The following is a 20,357-nucleotide window of genomic DNA, read 5'->3' as shown; positions in this document are numbered from 1 at the left end:
GCGGCTTCACCACGCGTGCCCTTGCGAGCCGATACCTTCTTGGAGTTGCGCTCGAACTGCTTAAAAGCATCGGTGAGGGTGAGCCGGACCTCCTCCAGCCCTGTCGCCAGCTCGCAGGCCTCTTTCCGGTGCGCGTCCTGCTGCTGCGCCTTCTCCATCCCAAGTGCCTGGACGTGCTCCTCCGACTCCTTCAGCTACAGGCACGCACACGTTCCACAATGTTGGATTCATGTCTGGGGAAGTATACTGAATATGGTGTGCAGAATGTGGAAATATTTTCTGGGTTGGAAAAGACCCAGCTGTAATTAAGCCTGGCTTGCAAACAGATAAATAATTACCACTTAAGTCATTTAAACTCTGTGGTGTGCATATAGCTGTGTGTCTGCAAGCCTATATTGTTTCTCTAACAAATGCAAGCCAATCACATTTTAGAAAAAGTCCTGTAAACTGCAGCTGACTTTATAATTAAATTGTATTTATTCTAACTGAAAGTATTAAAATGTGAGAAAATACATTCGCAACTCTGAATTATGACAAATTATGAGAGGGAGTGAATTAGTTAAAGGCCTAGTCAGGGATTGCCTTGTCTAGTGTAATTACCTCATCCAACATTCACCTATCTGCAGACAAAATTAAGAGCCATGAGGGGAGGACCGATCCTGTGGTCACAATTATACCTTTTGCCATATAGAAATGCATTATCATACTACATTCGAAAAAAAACATTCTGGCTGTCTGCCTTCCTGGCTGCATCCATATTACTTATATAACCACTTCAGGTTTCAGCCACCTGTGATTAAGCCAGGTTCACATGTGCAGTGAGTTAATGATCTCAGCCTGATCATCAATGACTTCACAGAAAAGCCCATGAAAACAATGTCGGCTTTACACTAAATCGAGCTAAGTTCCAGCTCTGAAAACCAAAGATCAGACTGTTTTGTGATGAACATTACTCATTACTCTCCATAGCAGGGCAGATATCAAAGTATTTCCTCCTATTGTGTGGGTACCAGAGGGGACTTAAATATTTCTCAGAAGTAGTTATGTGATTTATGCTTCTGCAAACCATTCTCTAACATGAAACTTGAACCATCTTCTTTGGTTCTTTCGGTAAAGTCACGTAGAATGAGAATAAAATAATAAATTGATAAAATAAAATAACACAATAATATTCTCACGACGTTTCGGCCACAACACAAGCGGCCTTCATCAGGTTGTTGTGGCCGAAACGTCGTGAGAATATTATTGTGTTATTTTATTTTATCAATTTATTATTGTATTCTCATTCTACGTGACTTTACCGAAAGAACCAAAGAAGATGAATCATTGCAGTCACGAAAGCTTTAAATCGAAATGAAACTTGAATTTGGAGCTTTCGTGACTGCAGGAATTATTCTTTGGTTTATTATTATTAATTTTATTATTTCTTATTTCTACGTGACTTTACCTAAAAAAACATTCTCTAATATGCGATGGTGCACTGCTCAGGCGATGAGGACAGGCCTCATGCACACACATGGAGGTGGGGGGGCTGCCGCATAAGGCTCTGGTTACCTGGTGCTGCAGCCCGGCAATCTGGCCGTGCATGCACTCCATCTCAGCATCCGTGTGCTGAAGTGTGTGCTGCAGTTGCACCACCTCCTGTGCCCTCGCGGCCTCCTCTGCCCTGGAGACTCCCAGCTCGGCCTTGAGAAAGTCCGTCTGTTGCTCCAGAGAATTGCCTGTCGGAAGGGACACAAAACCATGGCGATGAAGACAGTACAGCCACCAGTGGCAGCAGACAGAGAAGGAGCAGTAGCTCAGGAGGAAGAGTACCAGCAGCGGGAGTAGTAGCAGACAGAATAGGTCTGAGGTCCCTCAGACCTATTCACCAGCTTGCATGCAAACACAGGGTCCAGAATAATAATATAAGCACAGGAAGGGCCTAGTGAGAGAGCAGTTAGTAAACCCAGTGCAGTCCTATGTTAGACAGCGGAAGTGGTCCACGTGGGAAATGAAGTAAAAACGAGGAATTACTCGTTTTAACTCGTAAAAAGAAGTTATTGGTGCACAGTGCTCGACAAAAATTAGTGTTCAATGGGTCCGTGGATTCAGAAAGATTTTGGAGCACAGGCCCCTACCTACCGGTCTCCTCGCAGCAAGCGTTAGCCTCCTGCAGTCGTTGCTGCAGCTCCAGTACTTCATGCCGCAGGTTGTCCACCTCGGTCTGCTGCACCTCTTGGTTGGTAAAGAGGTCGCGCATGTTCGCTCTCAGCTCCGCGGCCTCGGTGCCCAGCCGCTCGGTTTCAGTCCCGCGCTCTCGCGCCTCTTCCCGCGCCGCCACCAGGTCTGCCTCTGAGCGCCGCAGCAGCTCGTCACGCTCCTTCAGCGCCTGTGGGCGGAGACGGGCAGCATCTAAATTACACGTAATTACAACATGTAACTTGAATATATTAATAAATTGTTTAGCATTCATCCAAAATATTGAGAAAATAAGTGGGCTTGGGCAGGACACATTGCTGTTGCAAGAAGGGGGGTGGCTGATGCGAGAGTGGAGGCCTCACCTTCTGGAGGACCGTGATGTGCACAACGTGAGCGTCGTACTCTGAATCGTCGTGCATATGTGATGCACGATATTCGGCCAGCTCTATGTATGCCAGATGCAGAGTCGCATCGTGCTCACGCCTCAGCTGCTCCTCGCGCTCGCCCCACCGCACTGCCTCCAACTCCACCTGCAGGCTGTTGATGGCCTGCGAGTGTGCCATTAGCTGCTCACGGGCAGAAGGGCACAGTGTCACAGGCACGTGCATGCATAGGTGGGCAGCCCTTCATCACAGACACATGCAGCGTGCAGATGAGGACAGGTACAGACATACAGACACACGGAGCATGTAGTTGTACAGAGAGATAAGAGACTATAGACATGGGCAGGAGGCACAAGAAAATAAATTACAGATGCAGAGACATACACACAAAGACACAAGCAAGTCATACAAATTTGGACACATTATGGAAAGACAGTGCATGTGGAGAGAGATGTACATAGCCAAAGGCAGAACATGCAGAGGGAGACAAGATAAGAATGCGGAGACACGGGCATTGAGTACAGAGACGCACATACAGGCGCCTCGCATGCAGACGGACGCACACGTGCAGTGGATGCTTTTCAAGATGAAAATAAGAAATTGAGATTCTATTGTAAACAAATCAAGAACTACAAAAATATGCAAGGTAAACACCTGTGGTCTTATTGAACATACCACAATCACGTTTAAAATATTTAGAATAATAATAGAAAGTCAAAAAATAGAACCATGATACATTGTATACATCAATAAACGATTGGTAAGCGTGCATACAACATGGCAACGTTCTTCATCATAAGATAATGAAGAAACTCGTTGCACCCAAATGTTCATCTTCAAATTGAGTCAATATTCAAAACAAATAACTCACAACGCCTCCTCACACCATGTCGGTCATGGGAATGTGTTTGACTATACTTCCCCATGCTGGTCAGCACCGTACAGATGTATTAATCAATAAAACATAATACATGCACATTATGTGGGGAGATGCTATGATACAAAAATTTAGTTTGATCTGCTTTTATCTTTCATTTTCAACATTATTGGGAATAAAACCATGGACCACTCGCTACAGTGAATTTAGCAAAATTTATTACGGAACAAAAATATAATGCGATGGGTTTTTTGTGCACTCATTTGCAACTAGGCTGAGACCACTATGCTTGAGAATCCGGTTTAATCACTGTGGTTGGGCAGCTGTAATCCACATTCAATCCTGGCATCTCAGCCATGCTGGCACAGCATGTCTGACCCCTGGGGCACCTAGCTACCTCCCAGAATGCACTCATTTAATGTGCCATTTCCTTGACGTTCAGATCGTAACTCTGAATAAAAACTCAACGCATGAATCAATAATGATGCACTTAATAGGGCAGAGCTTCTAAAAGGTGATGTTTCAGGCAATGGGCCTTCATCACATCAGAGAAGTCAAAGCAATATCCATTGCAGCGTTATTGACGAATATGTTGAGGTTTTGTTATCTCTGCTTGTGTGCCACGCAGCTTCACAACGTGAACACATTATTTGGGTCTTTCGGTAAGGCCATGTAGATACAAAAATAATAACAATATCACGACGTTTCGATCGCAACACAAGCAATCATCATCAAGTGAAGGATATGGCAGGAGAGCTGCCGAGGCAGGAAAAAATATATGGCGGGAGCGCTGCTAAGGTAGGGAGTTAAAAAGGTTTGAGATGGGTGTAGCTCAAGGGTCAGTGGGCAGGGCTTGATGAAATTTGCATGTAAATGTAAGATCGGCGAAATCTTGACAAACGAAGTTTCACTTTAGCCGTGCTCCGTGTAACAAGGGGACAGGGGGGTTGGTGGTGGCCACAGTACCTCCTCAGCATGGTTTTTCTTGAGTTGGTGCAGCATCTCGTGGAGACTCTTCTCTGTCTGGCTCAGTGCGCCACGCAGGGTGGCGAACTGCGCTCTTGCCCTGCTCAGATTGTCCCGCAGGGTCGACACCTCCCGGGACAGGTGGTGCATTTCCTTTTCCGGCATTTCCAACTGCGACGGGAGCAAGGGCACATGGCACGGGCACGTTAGCTCCTCCCAGCGTAAATCCTGCCTTCAATCGCATCGTGACATGCCATTCGCCATCGGATGGTGGAGACAACACCATGGCACATGGCAAGTGAGGTGCCTAATACACAGGTAGACACACATAGGACAGATGGGCTGACACCCACACACCCAAGCAAAGGCAACACCACGATTCCCCGCACAGCCTAAACAGAGTGGTAGAATGCGCAGCAGCGCTGGCCCAGGAAACGCACCCACACCATCTTCATTTACATTCGCTCAGCCAATGAGAGTGACAAACGCTCCAAGACAACCAGCATTCATGGCCATGAGTACTTAAAAAAAATCAATAATTTCGTCAATGTTAATACAATATTTGAACCTTATGGGGTCCCATAAGCCCCCGGCTCTCGCATAAACTGCATTGCGACGTCATTTTGTCTGTTGAAGGCGAATGAAACGGAAATCTATCCCTCTCGACGAGCTCTACACGATGCGCTAATCAAAGTTTCAAAGTTTGGTTTCTTCTGCGCATTCGTCCTCGCTGCGCTTGGACGGCATGACAACAGAATGATCCGCGCCAGGTAGGTCGCGTCGTTTATGTGCGCGGTGTGACGGAGTCACCAAAAATTTATTCATTACGATTTTGACTTACGTTTATTCGGGACCTCGGGGTCCCGCCATAAGGTTAATTTGTTGTTCAGTTTTATCACAGTACGCTCTGAGCCACACAGCGCTCGCCAATTTTTAAAAGACAAACTCGTCCGCCGATGTGTTTGCTCCTCCTTGGTCTCTCTGCCTTAGCCCCAAAATGTCTGGGAATGTCAACATGCCAGTGATAAGGCCGGTCGAGGTGAGTGAGCATATGGCGGTTACACTGGTGAGTACAGTACATAATACTTCCTGATGCTATTAAAAAAATAAATTCGTTTTGATGGAATGTTTACCATCTGTTTTATTACTCTTATAAAATAGCGCTGATACTCCAATGAAGCCCTCATTTATTGTTCATAAGAGATAACGCTGTCGAGAAGTCATCCCCATATATAATGGTATAACCCTTTTCGCGCTGATTTCCTGAATGCTCACTTCTCCACATAGGCATCTTGAGCGCTAAGCGAGACTGCCTGTATTCATTTCAGCCTAAGTCGACATAGGGGAGTCCCAACACTGGCTCAGATATCCCTCGCCACTGGTGTTAGCAGGTATTTGTGGTTCATGCGGACTTGCTGCCTTGTAAAAGGTGTCAATCTGGTGTTGGGGCAAAGCTTTTTTTTATCATTCCATACACGTTTGCATTTTAGCTGGTAAGTGGCAGAGTGGTGGCCTCCACTCCAGCCTAGATTTGTGTCTGTCCCCTACCTCTCTTACCGAGTACAACTCCTCTGACATCAAAACACAAGGGGCCGTCCATAAATGACGTCACGCGATTTTGGACCCCTCCCCCTTTGTCACACGGTGTCACAAAAAGTCAGACCCCCAAAAAAAAACATGCTTCAAATCGCTTTAGTTCACAGTTCCATTTATTTGGTATAGCCCTGTGAGCCATTCAGCTCTTGAATCGGGTGCACCCGCAACAAACAAAAACATGAACAAGAAAACATCTTAAACTATTGTCATTGTAGTGCGTATTAATGTGGTGCTGCACTCTGATGTTGTAGAACATTTATTAAAAAGTCTATTTAATTAAGTGGAACGTGTTGTCTATTTTTATTTAAAATTGCGCATTTTGATGTGACATCACATTTCTCAAACCCCCCCCCCGTCACACATCGTCACAAATGTCTGCCCCCCCCCCAAGTGCGTGACGTCATTTATGGACGGCCCCCAAGAGGTGGCACTACGCACCTACACTGTTGACACATTCATTGTCTCATGTGTTGCTTTCTCAACTGTGGTCTGTTGAAGAATATCATGTATATTCTTGCCGACGCAGATAAAGAAACACAGGTGCTCAGATCGCTGGCTTTGCCCGAATTACAGGCCACCACGCAGCGATAAGGAGCCCGCAGCGCTGGCGTAATCAAATGCAGCGATGACGTCATCATATGCAGCGATTACGCCATCGACTACAGCGATGACGACATCGATTAGTGATGACGTCATCAATTACAGTGACGACGTCAATTTCAGTGAAGAAAGCATCGAATACAGTGATGACGTCATCAATGGCAGTGATTACGTCACTGGCTTTACCCAAAAAGGGCGGAGCCAATGGCTCGGGCCTTATTGCGTCACCAAACGTCACGTGACCCCCAGGCACAGCTGCTGGGAAATGGCAGTTGACACGAGATGCTATCACCTTGGCAACGCAAACAAGGACCAACTGCCCAGAGAAAGCTTTCTCCGACTAAAATCCTTGATGAAACTCTCAATCTGTGATCTTAAACTATGAACCTCGTTACCCACGCATCAAGCGCTCAATTTAAAGTAAAATTTAAATATTTAAAAAAATAATATTTTTTCTCGATGTGATCACAGTACTATATTTGTTACTTCGTATAACTCCAACGCAAGAGGTGGCGCCACTCACCTCCACTGTTGACGAATTTGGAGTCTCCAGCGTCGCTTGCATCTGCTGCCGTCTCTTGAAGAACTTCATGGCTCCTGTTGGGGGCGCAAGAGACAAACGCAGCCGCTCAGCTCGCTCGCCCTGCCGGAGTGACGTAACGCCATTGGGGTCGGAGGTGAGAGCGCAGGAAGTTACGCAATTGGCCCCGCCTACCATGGGCGGAGCCAGATCACGTGCCCCCAGGCACCCTATGGGGGCAGAGGAAGCTGCCTCCGTATCAGCCAGGGCTCAAAGTTCTCGACGCGGCTTTTGCGTCTGCGATTTGAAACTCGGAACCTCTTCACCCACGTGTCGAGAGTTCAATGTTTGAATGCAATTTAATCGAGGCCACTGTCTTGGTATGGTCCTTTGACTGTTGGTGTTTTGCTATCTTGCCCAAGCTTGGATTTGATGTTGACAAATCTACAATAAGGTATGAGCTTGCACAGTTTGATTTTACATGACATTTATTCGTGACTTGACTACATTTTCTCAATCCTTACTCGAGTATCTTTAATTGCATTTTGTTGTTGATGCCACTGGCTAACCCGACCCTTCTGGACGTGTGTGAAAGAGAACGTCAAAACTCATGTAAAATACAGATTCTGATTTATCTACACGCACACGCAGAAGGCAAACGCGGGTACCTGGCCTCTATGCAGAAGACACGAGTAATTTATTATCTTTCAGGATGTTATTTAGAACTTTATTGAATGTTATGTCACCAACCAAACATCGAGCATAGCAACAAATATCATGCAACTCTCCGGAGACGGACACCTCCCTTACCGACCTCACCTCATCCTCCTCACCCCTAACCCCTCACCTCGCCCTCCTCACCCCTCGTTCTCCTCACCCCTCGTTCTCCTCACCCCTCGTTCTCCTCACCCCTCGTTCTCCTCACCCCTCGCCTCGTCCTCACCCCCGTTCTACTCACCTCGTCCTCACCGCTCGCCTCATCCTCACCCCTCGACTCATCCTCACCCCTCGACTCATCCTCACCCCTCGACTCATCCTCACCCCTCGACTCATCCTCACCCCTCGACTCATCCTCACCCCTCGACTCATCCTCACCCCTCACCTCGTCCACCTCACCCGTCGTCCTCAACCCTCACCTCGTTCTCACCCCTCGCCTCTCGCTCTACTCACCCCGTCGTTACCCCTCACCTCGTTCTCACCTCATCCTCACACGGCTACCTGCACTCTATGTAGTAGACGTGAATAATTGACTATAATTCAGATTGTTATTAACTTTATTACATGTTTTGTCACGAATCAAACATCACCTCCTCCTCACCCTTCACCTCGTCCTCACCCCGTCCTCGCATCTCGCCTCGTCCTCCTCACCCCGTTCTCCTTCACCCCTCGTTCTCACCCCTCACCTCGTCCTCCTCACCCCTCACCTCGTTCTTCTCATCCCTCAGCTCGTATTCCTCACCCCTCACCTCGCCCTCACTTGGTCCTCACCCCTCACCTCGTCCTCGCCTCGTCCTCACCCCTTGCCTCGTCATCTTTACCCCTTAGCTCATCCTCCTCACCCTCACCTCGTCCTTCTCTAACCCCTCGCTCTCCTCACCTCGTCCTCCTCACCCATCGCCTCGTCCTCCTCACCCATCGCCTCGTCCTCCTCAACCCTCGTTCTCACCCCTCGCCTCCTCCTCACCCCTCGCCTCGTCCTCCTCACCCCTCGTCCTCCTCACCCCTCACCTCGTCCTTCTCATCCCTCAGCTCGTATTCCTCACCCCTCACCTCGCCCTCACTTCGTCCTCCTCACCCCTCACCTCGTCCTCGCCTCGTCATCTTTACCCCTTAGCTCATCCTCCTCACCCTCACCTCATCCTTCTCTAACCCCTCGCTCTCCTCACCTCATCCTCACCCATCACCTCGTCCTCCTCACCCATCGCCTCGTCCTCCTCAACCCTCGTTCTCACCCCTCGCCTCCTCCTCACCCCTCGCCTCGTCCTCCTCACCCCTCGTCCTCCTCACCCGTCGTTCTCCTCACCCCTCGCCTCGTACTCACCCCTCGCCTCGGCCTCCTCAACCCTCGTTCTCACCCCTCGTCTCCTCACCCCTCGCCTCGGCCTCCTCACCCCTCGTTCTCCTCACCCCTCGTTCTCCTCACCCCTCGTTCTCCTCACCCCTCGTACTCACCCCTCGCCTCGTACTCACCCCTCACTTCGTCCTCCTCACCCCTCACCTCGTCCTCGCCTCGTCCTCACCCCTTGCCTCGTCATCTTTACCCCTCAGCTCATCCTCCTCACCCTCACCTCGTCCTCCTCACCCCTCACCTCGTCCTCCTCAGCTCGTTCTCTTCACCGCTCGTCCTCCTCACCTCGTCCTCCTCACCCCTCAGCTCGTCTTCCTCACCTCGTCCTCACCCCTCACGTCGTCCGCTTGACCTTTCACCTCGTCCACACCCCTCACCTCATCCTCACCCATCACCTCGTCTTCCTCACCCCTCACCTCATCCGCTTTACTCCTCAGCTCGTCCTCCTCACCCCGCGTCCTCCTCACCCCTCAGCTCGTCTTCCTCACCCCTCACCTCGTCCTCCTCACCCCTCGACTCGTCCTTCTCACCCCTCATCCTCCTCACCCCCCGTCCTCCTCACCCCTCGTCCTCCTCACCCCTCGCCTCATCTTTCTCACCCATCGTCCTCCTCACCCCTCGTCTGCCTCACGTTTTACCTCGTCCTCCTCACCCCTCGACTCATTCTCACCCCTCACCTCGTCCACCTCACCCGTCGTCCTCAACCCTCACCTCGTTCTCACCCCTCGCCTCTCGTTCTACTCACCTCGTCGTTACCCCTCACCTCGTTCTCACCTCATCCTCACACGGCTACCTGCACTCTATGTAGTAGACGTGAATAATTGACTGTAATTCAGATTGTTATTAATAACTTTATTACATGTTTTGTCACGAATCAAACATCACCTCCTCCTCACCCTTCACCTCGTCCTCACCCCGTCCTCGCATCTCGCCTCGTCCTCCTCACCCCGTTCTCCTTCACCCCTCGTTCTCACCCCTCACCTCGTCCTCCTCACCCCTCACCTCGTTCTTCTCATCCCTCAGCTCGTATTCCTCACCCCTCACCTCACCCTCACTTCGTCCTCACCCCTCGCCTCGTCCTCGCCTCGTCCTCACCCCTTGCCTCGTAATCTTTACCCCTTAGCTCATCGTCCTCACCCTCACCTCGTCCTTCTCTAACCCCTCGCTCTCCTCACCTCGTCCTCACCCATCACCTCGTCCTCCTCACCCATCGCCTCGTCCTCCTCACCCCTCGTTCTCCTCACCCCTCATTCTCCTCACCCCTCACTTCGTCCTCCTCACCCCTCACCTCGTCCTCCTCACCCCTCACCTCGTCCTCCTCACCCCTCACCTCGTCCTCCTCAGCTCGTCCTCTTCACCTCACCCCTCGCCTCGTCCTCCTCACTCCTCGTTCTCCTCACCCCTCGCCTCGTACTCACCCCTCACTTCATCCTCCTCACCCCTCACTTCGTCCTCCTCACCTCGTCCTCGCCTCGTCCTCCTCACCCCTTGCCTCGTCATCTTTACCCCTCAGCTCATCCTCCTCACCCTCACCTCGTCCTCCTCACCCCTCACCTCGTCCTCCTCAGCTCGTCCTCTTCACCCCTCGTCCTCCTCACCTCGTCCTCCTCACCTCGTCCTCCTCACCTCGTCCTCCTCACCCCTCAGCTCGTCTTCCTCACCTCGTCCTCACCCTTCAGGTCGTCCGCTTGACCTTTCACCTCGTCCACACCCCTCACCTCATCCTCACTCATCACCTCGTCTTCCTCACCCCTCACCTCATCCGCTTTACCCCTCAGCTCGTCCTCCTCACCCCTCGTCCTCCTCACCCCTCAGCTCGTCTTCCTCACCCCTCACCTCGTCCTCCTCACCCCTCGTCCTCCTCACCCCTCGTCCTCCTCACCCCTCACCCCTCGTCCTCCTCACCCCTCGCCTCATCTTCCTCACCCATCGCTCTCCTCACCCCTCGTCCGCCTCACCTTTTACCTCGTCCTCCTCACCCCTCGTCCTCCTCACCCCTCGTCTTCCTCACCCCTCGCTCTCTTCACCCCTCGCTCTCCTCACCCCTCGCTCTCTTCACCCCTCGCTCTCCTCAACCCTCGTCCTCACCTCGTTTTTCTTCTCACCCCCCGTCCTCACCCCGTTTTTCTTCTCACCCCCCGTCCTCACCCCTCGCTCTCCTCAGCCCTCGCCTCGTCCTCCTCACCCACACACCTCGTTCTTCTTACGTCTCACCCCCCGTCCTCCTCACTTCTCATCCTCCTAACCCCTCGCTCGTCCACCGCACCCTGCTCCTCATCCTCCTCACCCCTCACCTCGTCCTCCTTACCCCTCACGTCGTCCGCTTGACCCCTCACCTCGTCCTCTTGACCCCTCACCTCGTCCTCTTGACCCCTCACCTCGTCCTCTTGACCCCTCACCTCGTTCTCACCCCTCACCTCGTCCACCTCACTTGTCCTCAATCCTCACCTCGTTCTCACCCCTCACCTCGTCCTCCTCACCCCCACAGCTCGTTCTTCTTACTCCTCACCCCTCACTCTCCTCACCCCTCGTCCTCTTCACTCTCGTCATCGTCACCTCTCGTCCTCCTCACCCCTCACCCATCGTCCTCCTCACCCCTCGTCCGCCTCACCTTTCACCTCGTCCTCCTCACCCCTCGACTCGTCCTCACCTCTCACCTCAGCTCGTCCTCCTCACCCGTCGTCGTCCTCACCCCTCACCTCTCCCTCGCCTCGTCCTCCTCACCCTTAGCTCGTCCTCACTCCTCGTCCTCCCCTCCCCTCGCTGTCCTCACCATTTGCCTCGTCCTCCTCACCCCACACCTCGTTCTTCTTACCCCTCATCTTGTCCTCCTCACCACTCGACTCGTCCTACTCACCCCTCACCTCATCCTACTCACCCCTCGTCCTCCTCACCCATTGTCCTCCTCACCCATTGTCCTCCTCACCGCTCGTTCTACTCACCCCTCAGCTCGTCTTCCTCACCCCTCACCTCGTCCACCCCACCCCGCGCCTCGTCATCCTCACGCCTCGCCCGCCTCACACCTCACCTCGTCCTTCTCACCCACACCGCATTCTTCTTACCCCTCACCTCTTCCTCCTCACCGCTCGACTCGTCCTCCGCACCCCTCACCTCCTCACCCCTCACCTCCTCACCCCTCACCTCCTCACCCCTCGTCCTCCTCACCCCTCATTCTCCTCACCCCTCGCTCTCCTCACCCCTCGTCCTCCTCACCCCTCGCTCTCCTCACCGCTCGCTCTCTTCACCCCTCGCTCTCCTCAAACCTCGTCCTCACCCCCACACCTCGTTTTTCTTCTCACCCCTCGTCCTCATCCCTCGCTCGTCCACCGCACCCTGCTCCTCACCTCCTCACCCCTCGTCCTCCTCACCCCTCGCTGTCCTCACCCCTCGCTCTCCTCACGCCTCGCTCTCCTCAGCCCTCGCCTCGTCCTCCTCACCCCTCGTCCTCCTCACCCCCACACCTCTTTCTTCTTACTTCTCACCCCCCGTCCTCCTCACTTCTCGTTCTCCTCACCCCTCGCTCGTCCACCGCACCCTGCTCCTCATCCTCCTCACCCCTCACCTCGTCCTCCTCACCCCTCGTCCTCCTCACCCCTCGTCCTCCTCACCCCTTGTCCTCCTCACCCCTCGTTCTCTTCACTCCTCGTTCTCCTCACCCCTCTCCTCGCGTTCCTCACACCTCATCTCGTCCTCCTCACCCCTCACCTCCTGACCTCGTTCTTCTTACCCTTCACCTCGTCCTCCTCACCCCTTGCCTCGTCCTCCTCACCCGCTCCTGACACGGCCAACACACACGCCCATGGCAACCTCACTTAGGGCACGGCACACCGACTTAGCATCACCCTCATTTATACCTCCACGTTTATCGGCCTCGTTCTATCGTGACGGCCAAGACGCTGGACGTTTGTGATAAAGAACTTCGTAGCTCATCGGATTCCTCCTCCAGTGTACAAATAAATAAATATCACGGCTCTGATCTCTTTGCGGCGCCGCAGTGGCGTTCATCACTCGCTCCCTCCCCATGGCACGACTACGACGCCCTCTGTTGGACGCTGTGTGTCATCAACATTGTTGCCTGTGATTACACTCAACACAACGTTGTTGTTGTTGTTGTGATTACACTCAACACAACGTTGTTGTTGTAAGTGATTACACTCAACACAACGTCGTTGTGAGTGATTACACTCAACACAATGTCGTTTTGAGTGATTACACTCAACACAACGTTGTTGTTTGTGATTACACTCAACACAATGTCGTTGCGTCTCATCAATATTTTTGTGTGTGATTACACACACAACAACGTTGTGTTTAATCACACAACAATGTTGCGTGTAATCACTCACATATTGAGTGATTACACACTCGGCGTGTGTCTGTAGCAGTTGTACGTGTGCCGCTTGTCGTAGATGTTCGCGGTTTGAATCCAGCGGCCGCCCTGTTTAATGCTACAGGCGTGTTCACCGCAAAGACACCATGTGCCGTCTGCTTCAGTGGACGTTGAAGATCCCAGCGTCATGGACCAGATTAACCGAATTAAATACAATTGCCCGCAAATTACCCAGTTGGAATATACTGTGCCTAGTTATCATTGCTGGGAAATGTGGTAGATCCCTCCTGTAAAGAGCCAGTAGGGCTATCCTGGGTAAAACTGACCAGCCACCCCCTCGTGTGGCATGCTAGCCTTAATAGGTGCTCGCTAACAGCACTTATTTATCGAACAGACTGTTAAATGAAGGGACTGTGTCTTCATTTGAGTCCGTGACTGTGTAACCTGGTACATAAGGGTGCCGCGGTGGTGGGATGTTAACTCCTTCACCTGGTTTGCAAGAGGTCGTGGGTTCGATCCGGACCCTGACGCCTGAATATTTGGAGTTTGCATGTCTCTCTCTCCCGTGGTCGCGTGGATTGTTCTCCAGGTCTTCCAGTTTTTCCCTCCATATTTAGAAACATGCGTTCAGAGCAGGAGTCTCAAACTCAACTTACCTGGGGGCCGCTGGAGGTAGAGTCTGGGTGAGGCTGGGCCTCATCAAGTATTCAAAAAAAAGTGCAACTGATCCAATCTTCTCAATCTTTATTAATAACAGTTCAGAACATGAACGGTTCTTCAGAACATAGGCTTCTCTTACCTACTCCATGCTTCCAGAGACCTGGCAGCGCTTCCTCTTCTTACACAGCTGAGCCACATTTGGCTTGAGGGAGGAAGCAATTGAGACCCTCAGTATGGCTTGAAATGCTCATCAGTAAGTTTGGACCTGTACTTTGACTTATTAAAGTTCATGGTGCAAAAGAGCTTTTCACACAGATATGTGCTCCCAAAAAGGCACATGGTCCGCTTGAACATCTTGGAAAGCTCAGGGAAGGTGGGGGTGATATATTTACATGTTTTTATCCCAATACCTGAGTATTTGGGATCTTATTTAGTATGCCCTTTCTATATATTCTGAGGTATTTGAAAACTTTATCATTGTTCATGCTTTTTTTGAGCACTTAGTTTTTCTTATCATTATTAAATTCATCAATCGTGTTCTCTCAGGTGTTTATAACTTTCACATTCATAAATAAAGTGATCTAGATTTTCTTCTTTTTGTTTACATCCTACATATCCTTCTGCTCTACCGAATCTCTCTGGATGCCATTGAGCTAACTCTGGTGTCCATGTTACTCCACCTGTCTTAATTCTTAACATCAAGTGCATTGTCTCATGTTTTATATCTTTTAATTTCTTGCTCTTTTTGATTAAATTGTTCTTGGTAAATTATTTTCTTTTACGATTGCACATATCTGTCCTTTTTCCTTTTCTTTGTTTCTCTTGTAATAATAATTATAACTTCTTTATAATATTCAGGTTCTAACCACCATTTGGCTTTTGTTCTTGCCACCCATCTCATGCTATTTGCTATCCATGTAATTATTTTCCCTTTCCTATTGCAACACTCTGTTGTCTTTATTAGGTCACTGATTACACTTGTTGAGTCCGCCCACTTCCTAAGTCCTCTGTACCTTGCACTGGGTGACAGGATATATTTTCCTTCCATTTGGTGTCACTCCGGAATCACGTTTCAACCAAGTGACTAACGTTGCTAATTCGCGTTGACTAACTTGTCAACAAACACCGGAAGCTGTCACGAGCCTGAGCTATGGTAAAAAAATATAATAATAAAAAATAAAAAATTGATGCCAAATAGTGGGCCACAAAATATCGTTCCGCGGGCCACAATTGGCCTGCGGGCCGCGAGTTTGAGACCCCTGGTTTAGAGTATTTTACTGCTATAAATTTCCACAAGATGAGCCACTCCGTTAAAACTAACATTTGTGACCAGATCGCTTCTTAAAAAGAGCTATATGGCTCACTTCCCTGGTAAAATAAAAAGTTACATTTCAAATAATCACCACGGTAATGTGTCACCCACACGACCTTGAACTTGAGGCATCGCGCAGAACGCGGCATGCAGTGTGGGGTTAGCTGGGTGGTGCAGGGAGCTGCTACTACTTGCAGAGGGGGGCAGGGCAGGGGGGGACTGAGTCCTCTTGCATAATTGACTTGTGGATTGACCGATGCATAGACGAAAAGATAGCACGTGAATGAATGAGTGTACGGCTGGACTGCAAATGAATGGACAATATTCTTCATCGCCATTTTAAAAAAACTTTACATTGTAATCCATCACCCTGTACATCTGCTGAACCAACGTATCCTACAGCAGCATATGAGTGTGTTTTCATACATTGCCTGAGTGTGTTTCTTGCGTATGATCGGTATGTGTTTTACGCATGATCCTTATTTGATATCACAAGATATTTGCCTGTTTTTCTAATGATCTGCACGTGTTTCACGCATAATCTCTGGGTTTCACACATGTTCTGTGTGGGTGGCTGGGACCACCCTCAGCTGCCTTTTTCTCCTGAGTTGCGATGTGTACACATCGTACCAGATACTAATTTAAGGCTGAACCGACCTCTCAAGATCCAGGACGCACTGGTGATGGTGGCTGTAAGCGGGAATCGAGCTCGGGTCGCCGGATTCATTGTAGCGCAGCGTGCTAAACCCATACGCTCACAGACAGGACCACGCTATGGCCCTTTCACGATTCCGCTGCTGTATGGGGACCGCCACAACCTAGCGGATCGTTGCGGTGTATTTGACCATACTTCACCACGCTGGTTGGTTGCAGGTGTGGGGAGCGGCACAGTGCAAGGGTTCATGTTGCTGGACTGCCCCTTTTCTGATCATGTGACCCTTGCCAGATTAATTCTGCAAATGCGCAATCGCCGAGCCATGCGACAGCACCCCCGGTTTGCCACGTGTAGCTCTTGTAGACGATGACAACAAACACGCACCCTGCTCTACGGAGCCTGACAGCAGTCATGATGGTGGTGGTTTGCGTGGTACCTTACCATCAGACAAAAAAACTAAACAATTTTGTATTTTACCCGGTAAAGCTCACTGAGCTGTATGGATGTTTCTCTGAAGCGACCTGGCTATCACAAATGATAACTCAACGAAGTGGCTTATCACGCGGAAATGTATTCTAGCCTCGATATTACAGCTGAATACAAATCCTCTGAGGGTACCCACGAGCCCGGGCAGCAAGGGGGCAGTTGGCAGATGGTAAGGGGCCAAGGAACAAGGGGGAGGATGGAGAAGGGCAGCGGGGAGTGGAGCAGTGGTGTGGCACGTTCGAGTGATGCAAATATTAACTGATTTGTATTGAATACAACTAGAACAATTTACACCGGTGCGTTGATCGATATGATGTTGATTATAATGTTAACGATAATTATGTTGAGATTAGTATATGCAGGAGATAGTGATTATAATGCTAATGTCTTTACGCATGGTGATGGTAGAGATCTATTAATCTGGTGATGATGTAATGATGATGGCTTGGCAAGTTGAAGATGGTGATGATAGTGCTCCTGCTGCTGGTGGTGGTAATTCAGATGATGATTATGATGCTGCGACTTGCTGTAGCTGCTTATAATAATAATGATGCTGCATCTGCTGCTGACGATGATGATCCCCCCCACCCTCGTCCACCCCCGCAGGTTCTGAGGAGCGCCGCATGGTGGTGCAAGCACTGAGCCTGCTGAAGCGCGGGAGTGCGGAGAGGCGACCCCGCGAGATGGAAACAGGAGGGACAGGGTCCTCCTGGGGGGATATCGTGAGCGGCGCAGGGGGTCCTAGCGGGGTCGAGAGGGGAGGAGACACAGCGGATGGACACCTCATTGTTCCCCCCGACGGGGACCCTAATGGGGCCCCAGTGGGCGGGGACTCGGGTGGGAGATAACGGCCGAGGTTCGCGTGGCGAGAACAAACGCGCGACCCCGCGTGCGCGTGAGCGTGCGGGGCCACGAGGGCACGTACACGGGACTCAACCTCGGCGGGTTCGAGGAGGCCCTCCTGGAGCTTGGACTGCACGAGGCTTGAGACAGAGGTAGGTGGCTGAGGGGTTGGGTGAGTGACAGGTTGGGTGAGTGAAGGAGGCATTGATTGATTGCGTGGGTAGAGGGTGAGTGGGTAATGTTGAGTGAGCGGGTGTATGTGGTTGAGTTAGTTGGTAGGTGGCCGAGTGGGTGAATGTGGGAGGTTGAGGGGGTGAATGAATGGTTGGATGAGAGAGTGGGTTGGTGAGTAGGTGGGTGAGTGTGGGAGGTCGAGTGGGTGAGTGAGGGGGGTCGAGTGGGTGAGTGAGACGGATGGTGAGTGGGTGGGGGAGTTTGAGTGGGTGAGTGGATGCATGGGTGATTTGGTAAGTGCATTGGTAATTGTGTAAATGGCTCGGTGAGTCAGTGAGTGCGTGCATGGGTGGGTAAGTGAGAGGATGAGTGGGTTGGGGAGTGCGTGAGTGGGTTGGGGAGTGCGTGAGTGGGTTGGGGAGTGCGTGAGTGGGTTGGGGAGTGCGTGAGTGGGTTGGGGAGTGCGTAAGTGGGTGGGGGAGTGAGTGGGGGAGCGAGTGGGTGGGTTAGTGATTTAATCAATCATCGTGTGATTGAATGGCTGAACGGAGGGGTAGGTGAATGAGTGTTTGTGGTTTAGTGACTGTGTGTGTGGATGAGTTGGTGGGTGAGTGGGTTGAGGGGGTGAGTGGATGTGTAATTTAATGGTTGTATGGGTGGGTGAGCGTGGGAAGTTAAGTGGGTGTGTGAATGAGTGAAGGGGTGGGTGAGTTGAGTGGGTAGGTTGTTGGATAATTGGGGTGAGTGAGTAGGTGAATTATTGGGTGGCTGAGTGGGTGTGCGGGTGAGTTAGGGGGTGGGTCAGTATGGGTGGATGGGTGATGGAGTCGGTGATTGAGTTTGTAAATTGAGTGGGTGATTGATTAGTAGGGTGAGAGTGGGAGGTTGGGTGGGTGGAGGTGAGGGGTTGCGTGAGTGAGGGGTGGGTGAATGAGTGGATTGATCAGTTAGTGTGTGGTTGAGTGGGTGGTTGGCTGAGTGGGTGAGAAGATGGGTCGTTGAGTGAGTGGATGGGTTATAGATTGAGTGGGTGGTTGTGTGATTGATTGGCTGAGCAAAGGGGTGAATTAGTGGATTTGTGTGGTTGAGTTACTGGTTAGGTGGGTGAGTGCATGAGTGTGGGAGGTTGAGAGTTCGTTGGTGAGTGTTTGAGTTAGATATTGAGTTGGTGGTTATGTGATTGAGTAGGTGAGTGGAGGATTGGGTGAGTGAATAGATGTTTATGTTTGAGTTAGTGGGTGGGTGATTGGATGAGTGGGTGGGCGATTGGATGAGTGGGAGGGTAATTGGATGAATGGGAGATTTAAATGGTGAGTGAATGGGTGATTGAATGCTTGGATGGGGGGCGAGTGATTGAATTGGTGGGTACGAGATTGAGTGGGTGGCTGGGTGAGTGGGTGAGATGATGGGTGGGTTAGTGAGGTGATGATGGGTGGGTTAGTTGATGTGTGAGTGGGTGGGTTAGAGATTCAGTGGGAGGGAGGGTGGGTGAGTGGTTACGTGGCTCGTGGGTGAGTAGCTCAGTGGCTGGTTGAATTGGTGAGTTAATTTGTGCGTGATTGATTTGGTGAATGGGTGAGTGAGTGGATGGATGAGGGAATGGATGAGTGAGACGGTGAGTGCGTTGGTGAGTGATTGAGTTAGTGGGTACGAGATTGGATGACCGTGGAAGGTTGGGTTGGTGAGTGAGTGGATGGATGTGAGAGGTTGAGTGGGTGAGTTATTGCGGTTAAGTATGGAGGGGGTGGGTAAGTGAAGGGGTGGTTCAGTGAGTGGGTGAGTGAGTGGATGGTTGGTGAGTGAGTGGGGTGAGTGAATGCGTGGGTGAGCAAGTGAATGAGTTGGTGAGTGGTTGTGTGAGTAGTGGGTGAGTGGGTGGTGAGTGAGTGGATATTTGTGGGTGATTTAGTCGGTGGGTGATTTGGTCAGTATGGGAGCTTGAAGCAGTGAATGGTTAGGTGAGTGAGGGGTGGGTGAGTGAGTAGATGAATGAATTAGTTAGTGGGAGCACTCGTGGGTGAGTGAGTGAGTGGGTGAGAAATTGAGTCAGTTGGTGGGTGGGTGGTTCCGTGGGTAGTGCGTCTTGGGTGAGTAGGTCAGTGGCTCGGTGAGTTCCTGAATTAATGGGTGGGTTAGTGAGTTGATGGGTGAGTGAGTGGGAAAGTGCATTGGTAAGTGTGAGGGTGAGTGGGTGGGTGGTTGCATGAGTGTGGTTTAGATATTTTAGTGGGTGGCTTTTTGAGTGGATGAGTTCGAGTGGGTCAGTGGTTGCGTTAGTGGGTGGTTGAGTTAGTGGGTTAGAAATTGAATGGGTGGCAGAGTGAGTGAGTCCTGGGTGAGTTAATGAGTTGGTGGGTCGGTCAGTGGGTGAGTGTCTGGATGGGTGATTGAGTAAGTCGGTGAGTGAGGAGTTGGGTGAGTGATGGGTTGGGTATGTGTGTTTTTGGTTCGTGAGTTTGTGGGTGAGTGTGTGGGTCAGTTCGTGGTTGGGTGAGTGAGTTCGTTGGTAAGTGTTTGAGTTAGTATGTTTGTGGGTGAGTGTGTAGTTTAGTGAGTGAGTGATTTAGAGATTAAGTGGGTCATAGGGTGAGTGGGTGGGTGAGCAAGTGGTTAACTAAGTGAGTGAGTGGTTGGGTGGGTCGGTGAGTTGTTGACTGAATGGGGTCAGAAAGTAGGTGAGTGAGTGAATGGGTGAGTGACTGCTGG

Source organism: Petromyzon marinus, chromosome 14, assembly GCF_048934315.1.
Source record: "Petromyzon marinus isolate PM22_M1 ecotype Great Lakes invasive population chromosome 14, UKy_Petmar_22M1.pri1.0, whole genome shotgun sequence".
In the NCBI taxonomy this organism is placed as follows: Eukaryota; Metazoa; Chordata; class Hyperoartia; order Petromyzontiformes; family Petromyzontidae; genus Petromyzon; species Petromyzon marinus.
Note: the sequence above shows the minus strand (reverse complement) of the source record.